This window comes from Diceros bicornis, chromosome 26 (assembly GCF_020826845.1).
Source record: "Diceros bicornis minor isolate mBicDic1 chromosome 26, mDicBic1.mat.cur, whole genome shotgun sequence".
Classification (NCBI taxonomy): Eukaryota; Metazoa; Chordata; class Mammalia; order Perissodactyla; family Rhinocerotidae; genus Diceros; species Diceros bicornis.
In genome coordinates this window covers 38,296,882-38,316,060 of record NC_080765.1, presented here as the reverse complement: position 1 = coordinate 38,316,060, position 19,179 = coordinate 38,296,882, and the positions used below count along the sequence as shown (strand labels likewise).

The window sequence follows — 19,179 nt, the reverse complement described above, 5'->3', positions numbered from 1 at the left end:
GCATTTACCGCTCTCTGAAAGGATACTACGCCATTGATTCACGCATCCTCGCGTTCCCTGTCTCCCCCTCTAGAATGTCAGCTCCACGCGGGCGAGAAGGGTCCAGTCTTCTTGTTGACGCTCCGTCCCCAGGACTTGGCATTGTGCCTCCTGAATGGCTGAAGGGACATTCCCGGGTGGGGGTGGGCTGAGCCTGGGCAGGGGCATCCCGGGAGGAGGTCTCCTTGGGGCCCTGGGGACAGCCCTCAGGCTCTGGGCCCAGAAGGCAGGCAAGGCTGCGGGCCCAGAGATGGTCACTCACAGCTCCAGGGCGGGGCACAAAGCAGAGAGAAAGGTCTTGGCTCCTGGGATGTGTTTTCCTTGCGGGCAGGGTCAGCACCCTTCCTGCCCCCAGGCCCAGGGCTCTGGCCAGGGGACTCTGGCTGGTTGGTGGCCGGTGGGTGGCCAGGGACCCTGGGAACAGGCTGCTCCCAGCTGGCGGGCCCTGCTCAGGCAGGACTCTACGCCTCAGCCTGGATGCTCCCTTTCCTGTCTCCGCAGACCCGGGCCATGGCTGGGCCTGCTGGCTCTTTGCTAAAAGTCCCCTGAACCCGTCCCCTCTCTCCCTCCCTGCCTCAGTCCAAGTCGCTCAGCGGCTCCAGGAGCCTCCTCCCTGCTCCCGGCCCCTCCGATTTGTTTTCCACGAGGCAGACACAGCCCCCTCTCTGACATTTAATTTGAGTCTCATCTCCCCAGGGATGCCAAAATCCTTTCATGGCCTCGAACTGCTCTGAGGATACAGCTCAGCCACCCTCCCCGCTGCCCCAACCCAGCGGGTCTGGATCCCACCCTGATCCCTGCGGCCTGCAGTGTCTCTCACGCGCTCCCCTCCGGGCGTTCCTTGACCACTGGGCCTTTGCACAGGCAGTGCCCTCTGCCTGAAAAGATCCTTCTGCCTCTCTCTGTTCTTTCTCAGCTTTCAGATCAGGTCTCAAATTTTCTTCCAGGACATCTCAGGCCCCTGGCCAGGTCACATCCCCCTGCTACACACTCTCAGGACACCGTCTTCAGGGACTGTGGGATAATTAGATAATTATTTGTTTAACATCTGCTTCCCCCTTAGACTGCAAATGCCCTGGGGGCAGGAACCCTCTCTTCCCCATCTCTCCTAGCACCGCACTGGCCCACCTGCAGAGCTCAGTACAGGGTTGTTGAAGGAAGGAATGAGGGGTGCAGGCTCAGGGCACTCAGGTGGACCTGGGTTTGAATCCTGTTCTGAATGACCTCGGGAAAGTCACATAACCTCTCTGATCCTTGATTCCCCCATCTGCAAAATGGGATAACATCTACTCCTAGAGTTATTGTAATGATTACGTGAGAGAGGGTAGAGGGTCTAGCCCAGTGCTCGCACAGCACTCAACAAATGTTAGGTTCCTCTTGCCTCTTAGGTAAGGGGCATCTCCCGAGGGGGTGGCACGGGGTGGGTGGGGAGTCCTTCGATGGAGGGAGGAGGAAGGTAGGCATGGGGTGGGGGCCGTGCAGCAGACATGGGCTGGGCCAGAAAGCCAGGGCCTAGAGCTACTGGGGGCTGTGTGCCCTGCCCCAGCCCCCAATCACACGGGCGCTGGAGCTGGCCCCGGCTAGAGGCTCCCCCCGCCCCGTCACCATTCAGGGCCCGTCTCCTGCTGCCCCAGGTGCCTCCACGGTGAGTTCCGGAGGCCTAACCCCAGCCCAGCCACATCGGGGGACACCTGGCCCTGTGGGAGAGGCTGGGCCAGACTGCTAACATGAGCCTGCATTTACTGAGCACCGATTATGCGAATCACCCTGCAGCGTCCCCGCCTTCAGAGACATTCAGAGTCTGGGCCAGGGAGACACGCTCATTCCTTCGCGCATTCATGCATTTGCTTCCAATAAGCATTTACTGAGAATCCGCTCTCGCTGGGCTGCAAAGTTTGCACAGACCCGTTCCCGGCCCTCAGGGGTCTCACAGCCTGTTGGGGACCAGAGACACTACAGCCTGTGGGAACAGCCTGTGCAAAGGCCCGGAGACGGGAGAAGACGGAGGCGTCAGGGAACTGCTGTGGCTGATGTGGCCTCGATGTCGGGAGGGAGGGAGGGGGCAGAGGACACAAGGCAGATGGAGATGCTGAGGCCTGAAGGGTCCGAGCAGGGCTCAGGACCCACAGCTGCCCTCCTGCCTCAGCCGCTCACTCCCCTCGGGTCTCCCAGCCAGGACAGGTCAGAACCTGCCAGAGATACGCTGACAGGCTCCAGCCCCTTCCCTCAGGGGCCAGAGGAGCAGGACAGGGCTTGGCGGGGCCCAGGGCAGTGCGGGTGGTTTTTCCCAGGAATCAGGGAGCCCCGGGAGGCACTCTCGTTTTCTTGCACATCCCTCTCAGCCAGAGTTCTTACCAAGTGCTCCGCCTGCCCAGGTACCGGCCTAGGCTACAGATGGAGAAACGGAGGCTTGGAGAGGTGGGGTCTCAGAGCTGGGATGAGGCAGAGCCTGGCTTGAACCCTGACTGTGTGACTCAGAGCCCAGAACAATGTTCCCTACAGGGCCAGTTCCAGGCGGGGACGTCTGGTTCGGGGCAAAGCCCCCTCCTCGAGCAGCACAGGGCCTGTCAGGGCTCAGGATGATCACAAGGGCATCAGCGACCCCTCTAAGGTGCTGTTCCAAGCTCTCTGCACATATGAACGCGTTATCTCATTCAGCCTCAGAGGCAGGTACTATGGTCACCCCATCAGCCTATCCAGGGTCACGGGGGCTCTCCATCAGGGCCGGCACGCTGCTTGGAACCCCAGCACTTGCAGAGGCCCCCAGGACGCGGTGACAGAGCTCGCTGCTAGGGATCCCTGCAAATGGGAGGGAGTAGCTGACAGGGGCACAGAGGGTCCTGGGGCTTGGCGGGTGGGCTGTGGCGGGAATGTACCCTTTGCCCATCTCTCATCTCATACGTGGAGACTGGCAGGCAGGTTCAGTCTTAACTCCTGGCACTGCTTTCCTTTCTGGAAGCTTCTCCCTGCCTGGAGTGAGATCTGAGGGATCAGAGTCCCGCCCGGACCCCTGGACCCCAGTGCTCCATCCACGGCCTCCTCCCCAAGCACAGCCCCAGAGCCAGCCCTGGGGCTGCTGGCCGCAGTCTCGATTCCTACATGAGGAACTTCTCGGCTCTTCCTAGATTTGTTCTTTTCCCACTATTTTCTCTCAATTATTTCTTGTCCTCTTATTAATATTTTATATATTTTATTATACTTATATATGTATAATGTATTAAACATATTTATAATAAATTATTTAGTTATCTTTACTATATATTAATATATTATGTTAATATATTGCTATAAATTATAATATTGGTGCATATTACTGTAATATGATAATACTATCCTTTAGTATTTTATTATTCTGTTAACCTCGACAGGAAAGTCTCTCAGACCCTACCATTTGGCAGTACTGCAATCCAGGGCCTGACATTTCTCTGAAGTTAGCGGTTTACAAAAGCTGCCCATGACCTTGAAGCGTTTTTTGGGAAGAGCACCCACCTTACGGGGTTGTGGGGAGGGTCAGATGAGGTGCCTGGCGCTTGGGACGGTCAGCACTCGACAGACGCCAGGTTCCGTTACTCTAGCTCAGCAGCGCCGTGTCTCCATATGTTTCAAATTATTCCTTAAAATCAAGAGATCAAAAAGAATAAGGCATGTCTATGTGTGATGATGGGGCGTGAGTTTGGAGATATATTTTCAAGTGAGAAGAGCAAAGAAGAGACAGCATGTATGGAATAATACCATCTGTGTTTTTTAAAATGGGGATGTATCTATACCATCCCTCCATCTGTCCATCCACCCACCTACCTCCTGTGCTTGTGCAGATCTCTCTGGAAGGACACCCCCCTGGACCCCTCCCCCCTTCTCCTCCCCCTCCTTTGTTCTTCTCTGTAGAACACACGTGGCAGACAATGCATTTTAGTTCTTCATTACTTGTCCGTTTCCTCCAGCTGAACGGGAGCCCCATGAGGGCAGGGATGTCTGCTGGTTTGCACTGTGACTCCCACACCCAGAACTGCACTGTCCAATGCAGCAGCCACCAGCCACGTGTGGCAGCTGAACCCTCAGCATGGGGCTGGTCAGAACAGAGATGTGATGTGAGGGCCAAGTACACACCAGGTGTGGAAGACGTGGTGTGTGTTATGGACTGAATTGTGTCTCCCCTCGCCAAGTCCATATGTTGAAGCCCTAACCCCCATGTCCTCAGAATATGACTGCATTTGGAGACAGGGCCTTTAAAGTGGTGACTGAGGTGAAATAGGGCCTCAGGACGGGCCCTGATCCAATCTGTGTCCTTATGAGAAGAGATTAGGAGGCACGGAGAGAAACTGGGGGCGCACACAGAGAAAGATGATGTGAGGACACGGCGAGGAGACAGCCATCGGAAAGCCAAGGAAAGGCCTCAAAAGAAACCAGGCCTGTCGGCACCTTGATCTTGGACTTCCGGCCTCCAGACCTGTGAGAAAGTCAATTTCTATTGTTTAAGCCCCCCAGGCTGCGGTATTTTGTTATAGCAGCCTGAGCCGACTAATACAATAAGAAAAAAAAAAAAGTAAAATACCTCATTAATAATCTTTAGAAATATATTATCAAAGTTAACATCACCTGTTTCTTTCTCCTTTTTAAATGAGGAAAATTTACAATTTCATGGGCGGCTCTCATCTGTGGCACGCATCATATTGCTGTTGGACAATAGAGCCTAGCACAGTGCAAAACATGTGGTAGGTGCTCAAAAAATATCTGTGGAATAAATGACAAATAGTTGTCTTTGGGAAATGACTGGAGGACAGGGGGAGGGAGACTGGCTTTTCACTGTACTCCTTTGATTTTACCAAGAGCAAGCATCTTCTTAAAAAACGGCGGGGCAGGGGCTGGCCCGGTGGTTAAGTTCATGCACTCTGCTTTGGTGGCCTGGGGTTCACGGGTTCAGATCCCGGGCACGGACCTACACATCACTTGTCAAGCCATGCTGTGGCGGCGTCCCATATAAAGTAGAGGAAGATGGGCACGGATGTTAGTCCAGGGCCAGTCTTCCTCAGCAAAAAGAGGAGGGTTGGCAACAGATGTTAGCTCAAGGCTGATCTTCCTCAGAAAAAAAAGGAGGTCTGAAATAAAATTCAACAAAACCCACCCCTTGTGATGACTTAATATATGAAGACAAAATGACAGTCGCACTCCTACACTTAAAGGATGTCTCTCACAGGTATGGACATAATAGTCAGCCACCAGGGGCCGTCAGATGGAGGAGTGTGTCAGCCAGGAACGGCTGGAAAGCTGTGAGTCTCAGAAGACGGGGAGAGTCCTCTCCACACCCCAGGCTCAGGCAGGGAAGCAGCCCCAGGGTCCCCTGCGCAAGCCCCCTCCCCAGGACGAACAAAACACAGGGCCTGGCTTAGAGACAGCCCCCAGCGTCAACGACCTAAGGCCCCCCGTTCCCCCAAATTCCCCTACCTGCTGCTGGGGTTTGCTTTGTCCATCTGTAAAGTGGGCACACTGGGCTCCCTCCATTTTTTTTTTCCAACTTTTTGGAAAATTAAAAAAACTTTTTTTTAATTTTAATTAAATTTTTAAAAATTTTACGGAAAATTGCAAACATATACAAAAACAAGGAGAATAGTCAAGGGAGTCTCCACATACCATCCCCTCCCCTCAACAACCATCACCTCATGGCCAATCAGTTTGTTTCACATACACCCCCTCTCTACCCTGATTATTTGAAAGCAAATCCCCAGCAGCATATCACTTCATCTGTAAATAGTTCAATATGTTTCTCTAAAAAATACAGCCTCTTTCTCAAAACATATCCACAATATCACTATCGCACCAAATAAAAGTGACAATAACAGCTTAATATCATCCAGGATCCCCTGAGTGTTCACATTTCCCAAGTAGCAACTTAAAAAAAACCAAAACAGTTAACATGTTCAAATTAGGATCCAAACAAAGTCTACACTTAAATCTCTTTTAACCTAGACTCTAGATTACTCCAGGTCCCTTTATCCCCCAACCCATCTCTCCCGCTCCTGCCAATATCCACCATATTACTTATCTATTTGCTACATAATGAATTACCACAAAACGTAGTGGCTTAAAACAACAAATGTTGATTACCCCAGTTTTTGTGGGGCAAGAGTCTGGGCATGACTTCCTCTGGCCCAGAGTCTCCACAGGCTGCAATCTAGGTGTCGGCAGGGCTGTGGTCTCATCCGCAGGCCTGACTGGGGAAGGATCTGCTTCCAAGCTCACTCAGTAGATGTTGGCAGCATTCAGTTCCTTGCCATGTGGGCCCCTCCAACATGACAGCTCACAACATGGCAAGAGGTTTCATCAGAGCGAGCAAAGGAGGGAGAGCAAGAGAGTGAGAAGTGGGTCTCACGCTTGTGTGCCCCGGACCCACTTGGAGGAGCTGTTGAAACACAGCTCACTGGGCTCCACCCCCAGAGTTCCTGATTCAGCGGGTTGGGGGTCCCAAGAATGTGCATTTCTAACAAGTTCTCACATGATCCTGGGGACGACACTTCAAGAACTACTGAATTATAGGGACGCCCCCTCCATCATTTTTTATTTCTTCATTGCATTTTATCTGTTGATGGATCACTGTTAAGAATTTCCAGGTGAGGACAGTGATTTCAACTCTGGCTGCATATAAGAATTACTTAGTAAGCTTTATTTTTTTATTATTATTATTTTTTTGCTAAGGAAGTTTACCCTTGAGCTAACATCTGTTGCCAATCCTCCTCTTTTTGCTGAGGAAGATTGGCCCTGGGCTAACATCCGTGCCCATCTTCCTCTACTTTATATGGGATGCCAGCACAGCATGGCTTGATAAGTGGCGCGTAGGTTTGTGCCCAGGATCCGAACCCACAAATCCCAGGCTGCCGAAGTGGAGCGTGCGAACTTAACCACTACGCCACTGGGCCAGCCCCTGGTAAGCTTTAAAAAACAATATGCCTAGAGGCCCCATTCAAGACCTACTGAATCAGAAAATAGGCTGGGTGTTTCTGGAGGTATGTTTTTAAAGTTCTGCATGTGATTCTCACGTGCAGCCAGGGTTGAGAACCACTGGGCAAGGAGGAGAGGGGCTAGCCCTGGGTAAGTCTCTTTAATTAACCACCCTGATAACAGCAACTGGTGTTTACTGGAGGTGTAACTAACGTGACAGGCCCAGCACTAAGTGCTCCATGCATATCTTCTCATCTCATCTTCACAACAGCCCTGCGAGGTAGGAGACGTGACTGATTACCCCCATCTCATAGATGAGGAAACTGAGGCTTGGACAGGAGGGACTTGCCCAAGCTCACCCAGCGGTGATTTTCAAATCTATCCACAGATTCTTTGACACTCTTCCCTTCAAAAAGTGGAGCCTCTCAGGGCCAGCCCAGTGGCGCAAGTGGTTAAGTGTGCGCACTCTGCTGTGGTGGCCTGGGGTTCGCCGGTTCTGATCCCGGGTGCGCACCGATGCACCGCTTATCAAGGCATGCTGTGGCGGCGTCCCACATAAAGTGGAGGAAGATGGGCACGGATGTTAGCCCAGAGCCAATCTTCCTCAGCAAAAAGAGGAGGATTGGCAGATGTTAGCTCAGGGCCGATCTTCCTCACACACACACACAAAAAAAGTGGAGCCTCTCCTTGAGTGTGGGCTGGACTTAGTGACCCACTTCTAACGAACAGAGTATGGTGGGAGTGATGGAGGCTGAGCTCTGTGACTAGGTCATAAAAGGCACTCTGCTTGCTCTCTAACTGGTGTCACCCTCTCTGGGAAGCCAGCCGCCATGTTGTGAGGACGCTCAAGCAGCCCCGTGGAGAAGCCCTCACAGTGAAGAACCAAAGTCTCCTGCCTACAACCGCATAAGTGAGTCACGGGCAAGCGGGTCCTCCAGCCTGTCAGCCCTTCATGCGACTGCACCTCTGGCTGGCATCTTGTCTGCAACCTCATGAGGCACCCTGAGCCAGAACCACCCAGCTGAGCCGCTCCTGAATTTCTGACCCACAGAATCTATGAGAAAATAGTGCTAAGTGTTGGGGTCATTTGTTATGCAGTGATAGATAATTAATACACCCCAGAAGTCAAACTCAGGTCTGGGTGGTTCCAGGGGCTCCACTCTTATCCCTGCCCCTCAGTCAGGGCCTTCCAACAGGCAAGGAGAGACGTGAGCTTTGTATGGTTTTGGGGATGGGTGTGCATAAGCTCCCACCCCACTCCTGGGCGGACCTGGGAGCCCTGTGCCCCTCACCTGAGCCCCAGACCAGCCGCAGACTGACCCTGGGGGTCTCCTTCTAACAGGGCCCAGCAGCCCCTGCTTTTCCGGGGACACTGGACTGTAGGTCCATGGATGCAGGGACATGATTCCCTTGCTCACTACTGCGGCTTGCTGGGCACATAGCTGGCGTTCAATAAGCAGCTGATTATTCCATGAATAATCACCTTTAACCAGCTTTTTTAGGGGGACACGTTGGCTTATCGGAAGCCCTTTTTGCAGGGCTTCTAATACACTGGGGCCCTGTCTCCCCCAGGAGACTGCAAACTCCCTCAGGGGTCATAGCATCTCCACATCCCCAGCAGGGCCTGGGACACGGTCACTGAGAGAGCGAATATAATAACAGCAACTCTAGTGATCAAGCCCAGCTATGGGCTACTCACACCTCTTGTGTATTTCTAAATCTTATTCCCATTTTACAGATAAGGACACCGAGGCTCAGAGAAGGTAACTGGGAAGAGGCAGAGCTGGGCTCAAACGCAGCTCAAAGCCCTCTGTCTGCCGGTGGTCGCAGGCCTGCAGCTCACACTGGAGTCTCTGTCTTCCCTGGGCAGAAAGCCCCCAGCCCTCAGGTCTAGGGAAGAGGGTTGGTTGTGCTAGGCTCCACTGCGGATAAAAGCCCCTAATAGCCTGGCCTTGGGAATAATTCCTGCCTGACCCCCAAGCAACCCAAGGCCCAGGACGGCGGCCGTGAATAATGAATGACACCAGGGAGCACTGTGGCCAGTGATTCATCTCCACTGTGGCCGCCAACTGCCTGCGGAGGGGGAGGATGGAGGGACTCCCCCACCAGGAGGCCCTACACCTCCCTCCCTTCCCAGCCTCTCACCAGCCTCAGAGTCAAAGGTAGGGGCCATAGGGTATTGGGGGTCAACCCCACTGCCTACCACACCCCCATTTCAACCTCTAGATCCTTCTTCCTGGAGAAGCAGCCATTTCTCTCTCTGGGCCCGGAGACTGGATTCTGGAGGGTGGAGGAAGGGAAAGGAAATGGCTCTGATGTGTGGTGGTGATAGATGAGGGCTCTGCAGCCAGACCACCAGGGCTCAAGTCCTCTGACGAATGCTCGCTGTGTACCCTCAGAGGATTTACTTATCCTATGGAGACTCAGTTTCCTCATCTGTAAAGTGTGGAAAATACCATCTACTTCATGGAGTTGCTAGGGGTTAAATAAGTTAATAACACATGGAAAGCACTTGGCACGTTAAAATGCTAGTTAGTGTTCTTATGCTGTGTACCAGGCAAGGTGGGATGCATTCTGCATACTTTATCTCATGTACTCTTCATGGCAACCAAGCAATAACTACTATAATTCCCATTTTACAGATGAGGAAACTGAGGCTCACAGAGACGAAGGGTAAGATCTCATAGGCAGTCCACGGGAGGAGCAGAATTTGAACTCAAAATCCAGTGAGCAATTTCTAGTACACTCAAGAGTCCCAGTTGAATATCCTGTCCCATTGTCCCCAAAAAACACTTGTCACCCTACAAAAGCTCCTAAGATTATACGACCAATCCCTCCTCACACAAAAAATCAACTCCAGAATAAGGACTTAAGCGCCAAAAACAAACAAACAAAACCACTTTAAAATCTTCAGTAGAAATTATAGGTAAATATCCTTTAGACCTTGGTGTTGGGAAAGATGAGAGATTATGAATTTAAACGTCAAAAACAAAGCTTCAGAAGCCTTAGTAGAAAATATAGGTGGATATATTTTAGATCTTAGGGTTGAGAAAGATGTTTAGCATCATTAGTGACCAAGGAAACGCAAATCAAGATGTCAACTGGCAACAATTTTACACTCAAGTGGCAAACATTTTAAAATCTAATAATACCAAGTTTCAGAGAGGACGTGGATAGTATGTGTTGCTGGTGGGAGTATAACTAGTGCAGCCACTTTGGAAAGCAGCTGGCTGTTATCTCCTGAAGTTGAACATTCACATATTCTGAGTCCCAGCGATTCCACTTCTAGGTAAATGCCCAGGAGAAACTCTTGCATGTGTGCACCAAGAGGCACTGATGAGAATGTTCAAACAGCGCTTCAAATTAGCAGACGCCTGGATACCACCCAAAGGCCAGCCACAGGAGAGCAGACGGGTCAACTGTGGTACACTGACCTGGTGGAAAACGACACAGCAGGCAAAACAAGTAAACCACACGGTGGGTCGATCTTAGCTATATACTATTACATGAAGAATTAAGCCCCAGAAGATTCATACAGCTGGATACCCTTTTTTGGTTCTCTGGATTCCCTTTGTTGTGGGTTGAATTATGTTCTCAAAGAGATATACTGAAGTCCTAATTCCCAGGAACTGTAAATGTGACCTTATTTGGAAATAGGGTCTTTGCAGATGCGATCAGTTAAGTTTAGATGAGATCATACTGGGTTGGGGTGGCCCCAAATCCAATAACTAGTATACTTATGAGAACAGGAGGAAGTCCTCACCATAGCAATTAGGTAAGAAAAAGAAATAAAAAGCATCCAAATCAGAAAGGAAGAGGTAAAATTATCTCTGTTTGCAGAGGACATGATCTTATATATAGAAAACCCTAAAGACTCCTCCAAAAAGCTGTTAGAACTAATAAATGAATTCAGTAAAGTTGCAAGATACAAAATCAACATAGAAAATCATTTGTGTTTCTATACGCCAACAATGAACTATCTGAAAGAGAAATCAAGAAAGCAATCCCATTTACAATAGTATCAAGAGCAATAAAATACTTAGGAATAAACTTAACCAATGAGGGAAAGACCTGTACACTGAACACTATAAGACAGTGATGAAAGAACTGAAGTAGACATGAATAAACGGAAAGCTATCCTGCGTTCTTGGATTGGAAGAATTAATATTGTGAGAATATCCATACCACCCAAAGCGATCTACAGATTCAATGCAATCCCTACGAAAATTCCAATGGCATTTTTTGCAGAAATAGAAAAACCTATCCTAAAATTTTTATGGAACCATAAAAGACCCCGAATGGCCAAAGCAATCTCGAGAAAGAAGAACAAAGCGAGAGGCATCACACTTCTTGATTTCAAGCTATAGTACAAATCTATAGTAATCAAAACAGTATGGTATCGGCATAAAATCAAGTACATAGGCCAGTGGAAAAGAATAGAGAGCCCAGACACAAATCCATACATATACAGTCAACTAACTTTTGACAAGGGCAACAAAAACAGACAATGGGTAAAGGATAGTGTCTTCAATACATGATGTTGGGAAAACTGGATATCCACATGCAAAACAATAAAACTGGACCCCTGTCTTATACTACTCACAAAATTAACTCAAAATGGATCAAAGACTTACATGTAAGACCCGGAACCATAAAACTCTTAGACATAGGGAAAAAGATCCCTGACGTTGGTCTTGGCAATGATTTCTTGGCTAAGACACCAAAAGCACAGGCAAAAAAAGCTAAAATAAATAAGTGGGACCACATCAAATTAAAGAGCTTCTGTGCAGCAAAGACAACAATCTATAAATTGAAAAGGCAACCTACAGAATGGGAGAAAATATTCACAAACAATATTTCTGATAAAGGGTTAGTATCCCAAAATATACAAAGGACTCACACAACTCAATAGCAAAAAAAGCAAATAATCCAATTAAAAGTGGGCAAAGGACCTGAATAGACATTTTTTCCAAAGAAGATATTCAAATGGCCAGTGGGTACATGAAAAGGTGCTCAGCATCACTAATCATCAGGGAAATGCAAATCAAACCACAACGAGATATCACCTCACACCTGTTAGAATGACTGTCATCAAAAAGATAAGAGACAAGTGTTGGCGAGGATGTGGAGAAAAGGGAATCCTTACGTACTTTTGTTGGGAATGTAAATCAGTACGACCACTATGGGAAACGGTATGGAGGTTCCTCAAAGAATTAAAAATCGAACTACCATATGATCCAGCAATCCCACTTCTGGGTATATATCCAAAGGAAATGAAATCAGGATCTCACAGAGCTCTCTGCACCCCCATGTTCACTGCAGCATTATTCACATTAGCCGAGATATGGAAACAACTTAAATGTCCTTCAATGGATGAATGGATAAAGAAGATGTGGTACACATACACAACAGAATATTATTCAGCCATAAAAAAGAAGGAAATCCTGCCATTTGTGACAACATGGCTGAACGCAGAGGGCATTATGCTAAGTGGAATAAGCCAGACAGAGAAAGAAAGATACTGTATGATATCACTTATATGTGGAATCTAAAAAAAAAGAGAGAGAAAGAAAGCTGATTTCATAGAAACAGAAAATAGAATGGTGGTTACCAGTGGGTGAGGGAAATGAAAGATGCTGGTCAAAGGGTACAAACTTTCAGTTATAAGAAGAGTAAGTTCTGAGGATCTAATGTACAGCATGGGGACTATAGTGAATAATTCGGTATTGTGTACTTGAAAGTGGCTGAGAGTAGGTCTTAAGCATTCTCACCACACACACACAAAGTTAACCACGTGAGGTGGTGGATGTGTTAATCATCTTAATCTGGGTAATCATTCCATAATGTATACGTATATCAAATCATCATTTAAACATAATTATATTTGTCAATTATTCCTCAATAGTGTTGAGAATAACTGGAAACGCTCAACAAACATCCCACTCCCCAAGAAAAGAGATGCCAAGGAGTGCAGTAACTAGGGGACCACTGCTCTAATTTCCTGTGCAAGTAAAGTGATACTCAAGGTGCTGCCACAAAGGCTTTGACCTTATATGGAGCAAGAAATGTCTGACGTTCACGCTGAATTTCGAAAAGGGAGAGGCACACGAGATCTAACTGCAATTATTCCTTGGCTACTGGAGTGCTCCAAAGAATTTCAGAAGGCTAGTCTGTGTTTTATAGATGACAGTACAGCCTCTGACTGCGTGGATCATGAAAAGCTCTGGGCTGCCCTGAAAGAAATGGGCGTGCCTCAGCACTTCTTTGTCCTGATGTGCAACCCTGTTGTGGACAAGAAGCCACATCAGGACGGAATGTGGAGAGACGGAATGGTTTCCTATCAGCAAAGGTGTCAGACAAGGGTGCATTTTATCTCCCGACCTGTTTAATCTGTATGCAGAACATGTCATACGAAAAACTGGGCTAGATTCAGAGGAAGGAAGAGTGAAAAGTGGTCGAAGAAACATCAACAATCTAAGATATGCAGATGACACCACCTTCCCGGCAGAAAGCAGCAAGGACTTGAAACAACGACTTCTGACGAAAGTGAAAGAAGAAAGTGCCAAAGCAGGCCTCCATTTGAACATCAATAAGACAAAAATCATGACTACAGAAGAACTACACAGCTTGAACACAGATAACGAAGACACTGAAATTGTTAAAGATTTTGTCTACCTTGGTCCAGTCGTCAATTTAAATGGAGACTGCAGCCAAGAAATCAAGAGACGACTGAGACTCGGAAGGGCAGCAATGAAAGAAGTGGGAAAGATCATCAAGTGTAAGGAAGTGTCATTAGAGACCAAGGCTAAGGTCACCCACACCCTCGTGTTCCTAGTTACTGTACAAGTGCCAAAGCTGGGCAGTGGAGAAGGCTGACAAGAAAAACATGGATTCATTTGAAATACGGTGTTGGAGGAGAGCTCTGCGGATACCCTGGACTGCCAGAGAGATGAACAATGGGTCTTAGAGCAGATTAAGCCTGAACTATCACTGGAGGCAAAAATGATAAAACTGAGGCTGTCCTACTGTGGGCGCATCATGAGAAGGCAGTATTCTTTGGAAAAGACAATAATGCTGGGAGAGTAGAAGGCAGCAGGGAAAGAGGAAGACCAAATATGAGATGCATTGACTCCATAAAGGAAGCCACAGGCATGAGTCTGCAGAAGCTGAGTAGGGCTGTTGAGGACAGGACATTGTGGACAGCACTCATTCACAGGGTCGCCAGGAGTCAGAGTCGACTTGTCAGACATAACAACAACAATCGAAGAGGCCATGTCACACAGCATGTGACGACAGCGGCAGAGACTGGAGTGATGCATCTACAAGCCAAGGATTGCTGGCGACCCCCAGCAGCGGGCAGGGAGGCCTGCAACAGATCCTTCCCTAGAGCCTTCAGGGGGAGCATGGCTCCGCCAACACTTGATTTTGGACTTCTGGCCTCCAGAACTGTGAAAGAATAAATTTCTATCGTTTTAAGCCACCCAGTTTGCGGTAGTTTCCTCCAGCAGCCCTGGGAAGCTAATATACCCTTTTAACAGAGTTGCTAAGAAGAAATTAAAATTAAAAATATACTTTTAGGAGTTGGGTATAATAAAACTATACAAGAAGGCAAGCAGAGAGTGAGGAAGACAGGAGTCAAGGTGATGGGGACTCCAGGCGGGGACAGGATGGGGGGACCGCAAGATTGGATGTTGGCTTCTGTTGGGTCTTAGCTCTTGTTTTGATCGATGGGCTACCTGGTGTCTATTACATATTACATAAAATAACCACGGGCATTTTTAATAAAAGCAGGTCAAATGAGGACCAAGGAAGAGAAGACGCCGTGATCTGCATTATGAACGGTCCGTCATTCTGTGCACCTGGAGTTCTCTAAAAGATTACTAAAAACTACAAATAATAGGGTTCCCTGCCCAGTGCTGGCTCATCGCCTGCCTGCTTCCATGCCTGGGAGCTTCTCTGGCGCCAGGACTAGGCTGCATCCACCCCAGCGCTGGCACACCTTCTCAGAGAGGCCCCCGCCCCGGGCTCCCAAACCTTCCCTTATTCTCTTTCCATTTTTCCACAGCACGTACACCATCTTATATCGTACTTGCTTCTGTGTTTATGGTCTGTTTTCCCCCAGGAGGATGTAACCCCCGTGAGGGCTGAGTCTTGCCTGTCTGGTCACCAGCTCCTACCACAGTGCTTGGCACAGAGTAGGTGCTCCATAAAGACTGGCTGAATGAATGAACAACTGAGGGAATGAATGAGCGATTTAGTGAATGGATGACTGATGGGCTCCGGGGTCAGGGGGGTGTGTGTGTTCGGGGGTGTGGATACTGGAGACAGAAATGCAGGGCAGGCTGGGGGTGGGGAGCACCTGAGGCTAGGCCTGCCGTCCCCTCCCTTAGTCGGCTCCTCATCACACTGACACCATGGATCCCAGGAATGAAGACCAGAGCCGACCCGGCCCCACTCAACCCACCACAACCCAGGGGGACTTTTCTGGTGGACACAGGAGCCCTGGGGATGTCTCATCTCCTGGCTGGGGGCTCTGCTGGGCCCTGCGGTAAGATGACTGTGGGGTCCCTGGGCTGCGAGCGGCTGTCTGGCTCACCTCCAGCAGGTTCCCCTCTTCAGCTATCTGTCTGCCACCGTCCCCACCGCTTCCAGCTCTCCGTACCACCTCGACAGTTACTTCCGTTATACTTTGCTTTAACTCGCTTTTTCTCCCCCTAAATAGATTGACTTAAAAAGGAATAGGTATGTCACTATCATAAATGGAAAAGCAAGACCTGTGCCAAAAATAGAAGGTATGTCAACATAAATAAGCAGAAAATGACATGTTCAATTGTAGCCCAAGGGTGGACTGCCCAAGGTTCTGAAACCAAGGTCTGCTCTCTCCTGATCATTAGGGGGCTGAGTCAGTGTTGGAGAGATGGTAAAGCCACATAACAGCAAGTGAGGCTTTGACCCCTTGAAGGAGAATTGCTGTGTGATTCATGGCTGGGTGACGCCCTCTCTGTGTCCCACCTAACCTCAACCTGCAGAAGTCACCAGGGGGTCACCTCTCACACTTTGGGGAACTCCCCTCTGGCCGAGCAGTTTTCATTTTGTTTTAAGGCCTGGAACCCTTATGGGGATGCTCCAGGAGCAGAAGCCTGCCCAGCCCGGTGGCTGTGAGCTGGGCAGGGAGGGCCGGCCTGGAGTCTCCCCTGAGGCTGGCTGAGCCCTCTCTACTCCCCAGCAGGCTCCTCCCTTGTCCCAGCTCCTCCAGTGCCCCGAGGGAAGCACGTACGGGGCCAGGCTGGCACAGGGCAGGCCCAGCTGGGCCCCGGCAAGCCGCAGGGAGCCAGGGTGAGCTCATCTCTCGCCCTTAATTATCTTCCTGGCTAACGAGCATCTGAGAAGCTCCACGCCATCAACAGGGAGGACCCCGGGGACGCTGGGGGCAGGGAGGTTCTATAGGCCAGATGTCACCATGGCGGGAGATGGTAGGAGCCCTGAGAGAGGAAATGGGCTTGGGGAGGGGAGCTGTGCTTCCTGCCACTTCTTTGTAGGGGAGAAACCTGGGGTGGGGGCAGGCAGGCAGTGTCAAGGTTAAGCACAGCACTCTGCAGCCTACCATGTGGGTTCAGATCTGGGCTCCGTGCTCACCACCTGTGTAACCGTTAGCAAGTGCCTTAGCACCTCGATGCTCAAAGTGTGGATGCGAACCGCCTGGTAGCGTGTGAGAAATGCAGAATCTCAAGTCTAGATCTACCAAGCCGGAATCTGCATTTGAACAAGAACTCCAGGTGATTTCTGTGCACATGTGCTGCTCTGTGCCTCCGTTTCCCCACCTGTAAAATGGGGATTAAAATGAGTTTATGCGGATGTAGTGCTTAAAACTGTTTGCTGCTATTACTATTAGCGTTACTGTTATTATTGAGGCAACTCACTCTGGGCAAGATGATGGTTGGGCCCAGCAGGGCTACTTCCTTCCTCTCAGCACCCCAGAAGTGGGTTTCATAGGACTCACTATGAAGATGAAGAGCCTGAGGCTCAGAGAGTGCAGTGACTTGCCCAAGATCCAAATGGGGAAGGCCAAGTTCACCCCCATAGCTGTCTGGCCCGATTACTAACGTGAATAGTGAATGGGCCGGAGGGCTTCCTCTGCACCAAGCACCGGAGGGGCTCACAACCACCCTGTGAGGTCCACCTTACTGTCACTCCCATTTTTCAGATGACAAACTTGATGGACAGAGAGGCTAGGCTGCTTTTCCAAAGCTATCCAGAAGGAAAGGCTGGATTTGAAGCCTGCAGTCTGACCCTTGACTTCTATGTCATGCTGCATTCCCCTTCACTGTTTTTCTCTCCCAGAATCTTTTTCCCCAAAGTGCCCCTGCCTCCCCTGTCACTGCTTGGCCAGCCCTGGCTCTGGGGCTCCGAGCCTGCTACTCCCACATCCTCACCATTAATGAGGTCTTTGCGAACTTGATGCTGTGACCGCAGAGATCACTGGAACTGCTTGTTCCTCCTCTGGTCTCCCAGGTGGGGCCGCGGGGCAGGAGCCTTTGAGGGCAGTGCTGGGCAGACTTGGGAGCAGGAGCTGTTCTGAGCCGGCCTCCAGGGCAGCCAGCCAGAAGCTGGGCTTCCCTCTGCCTCTCTGTACCCTACTCCTGCTCAATCTCCAGTTCACGGTCTGGGTCTGGCCTCTTGGCTAGGGTGCAGCTGGGCCAGGCCTGTAGTTCTGCAGTCTGATCATTCATTCAACATACATGTCTTCAGCACCTACTGTGTGCCAGGTACTGTTCTGCAGACGTGGCAATGAACAGAACAGACCTAGTCCTGGGAGAGACAGACCAAAAGTTAATCACACACCCTCGAAAATGTACAATTTCACAATGCACAGGAGAGAGAGTAACAGAGGGCACCGCTCCTGAGCAGAGATCAGGGTGGGCCCTCCTGAGAAAGGACATCTAAGCCGAGATCTGACGGATGAAGTCCAGGAGTGTTTCAGCTGGAGGAAAGAGCCTGGGCAGAGGCCCAGAGGTGGGAAACAGCTTGGTGCATCTGAAGCAGGAAAGAGACCAGCCAGGCTGGAGTGGAGTGAGTAAGGAGAGCCTGGCCACCACAGCCTTGAGAGCTGGGCCCTCTGTCTTCTCCTAGAGGGTCTGCTTGAGGCTGAGAAAGACGTTTCCAGCCCACAAGGCCCCCAGCTCCCAGGATAAGGGGCTCCAGCTGCCCTCTCCTGCCTTCCAAGCCAGGGGCGGTGGTCCAGCGTACCTGGGCCACAGGGGCCTTAAAGCACCCACCCTCGCCCCTCTTGTGGGCCCCAGCTGGCCACAAGAGGGTGTCCTCCGGCCGGACTACCTTCTTGCGTGGACGAGTGGAGACGACTGCGCTAACTGGCTCCTCGCTGTTCCCAGACAGCCAGGCCTGGCCTCGAATCCTGCCTCCATCACAAGCTGGCTGCGGTACTTCAGCTCTTTGGAGCCTCGGGCTCCTCATCGGAAGAACGGGATGGTTCTTCCTTTCCAGGTCGTCTGGATAAAACGTGTCGAGCGGTCAGCATGGGCCTGACACGTGGTGGGGGCCTGTTCACGGGGTTATTACGTTAAATAACCGTGATTATAAGCGACCAAGAGGCTGTAAATTCCCCGCAGCCTCAAGACCAGCAGAGTGAGAGCTCCGTGAGGGCAGCGCCCCTGTATGTCTTGTTCGTGGCTGTTGCCGCGGCGGCGGGCGTCCCGGCACACGGTCGTCGTTCCCTCAATGTTGAATGAGTGAGGGAACGAACGAGTGTACGACCGGCTCGCTCCCCAAGCAAGGACGTCCAGCTCGGGGGTCCTGCCTGTCTCCTGTGCCTACCGGGGACCTCCGCCGCTCTCCGCGCCAGGCAGCACTCTCACCCGCGCGCGCCTCAGTTTCCCCCTCTGTACGAGGGCGGGAACGGGGCGGCCCCCGGGGTTGGAGGAAGGGCTCCAGCCCGGGGCCCCGCACCCACGGCGCCCAATCCGCGCGCGCCGAGCCCGAGCCCGCCCCCCGCCCCCGGCGCCACCAGCTGCGCGCAGCCCCCGCCCGGCCCGGGCTCGCCAACCCCGCGCGCACGTGACTCGGCCCGCCCCGCCCCGCCGTCCCAGCGCGGGCTCCCATTGGCCTTGCCGGAGGGCCCCGCCCCCGCCTGGGCGGAGCCGGAGCTGCCCCGCCCGCCGCAGAGCGGGGCTCCTGCGTCCCGACGGTGCG

The 19,179-nt window shown here is 50.9% G+C and overlaps 1 long non-coding RNA gene across 2 annotated transcripts; it reads right to left on the bottom strand.

Moving 5' to 3' along the window:
• Positions 1-569: 569 nt before the first annotated feature.
• LOC131422647 (uncharacterized) lies at positions 570-18,867 on the bottom strand. Of its 2 annotated transcripts, none has more exons than XR_009224127.1 (4): positions 18,307-18,867; positions 17,406-17,781; positions 3,529-3,652; positions 570-1,053 (listed from the first exon to the last, which is right to left on the bottom strand). It is a non-coding gene; the product is annotated as an uncharacterized LOC131422647 (long non-coding RNA). The 2 variants fall into 2 exon arrangements; XR_009224128.1 differs by lacking the exon at positions 570-1,053 and adding an exon at positions 2,751-3,009.
• Positions 18,868-19,179: the final 312 nt, after the last annotated feature.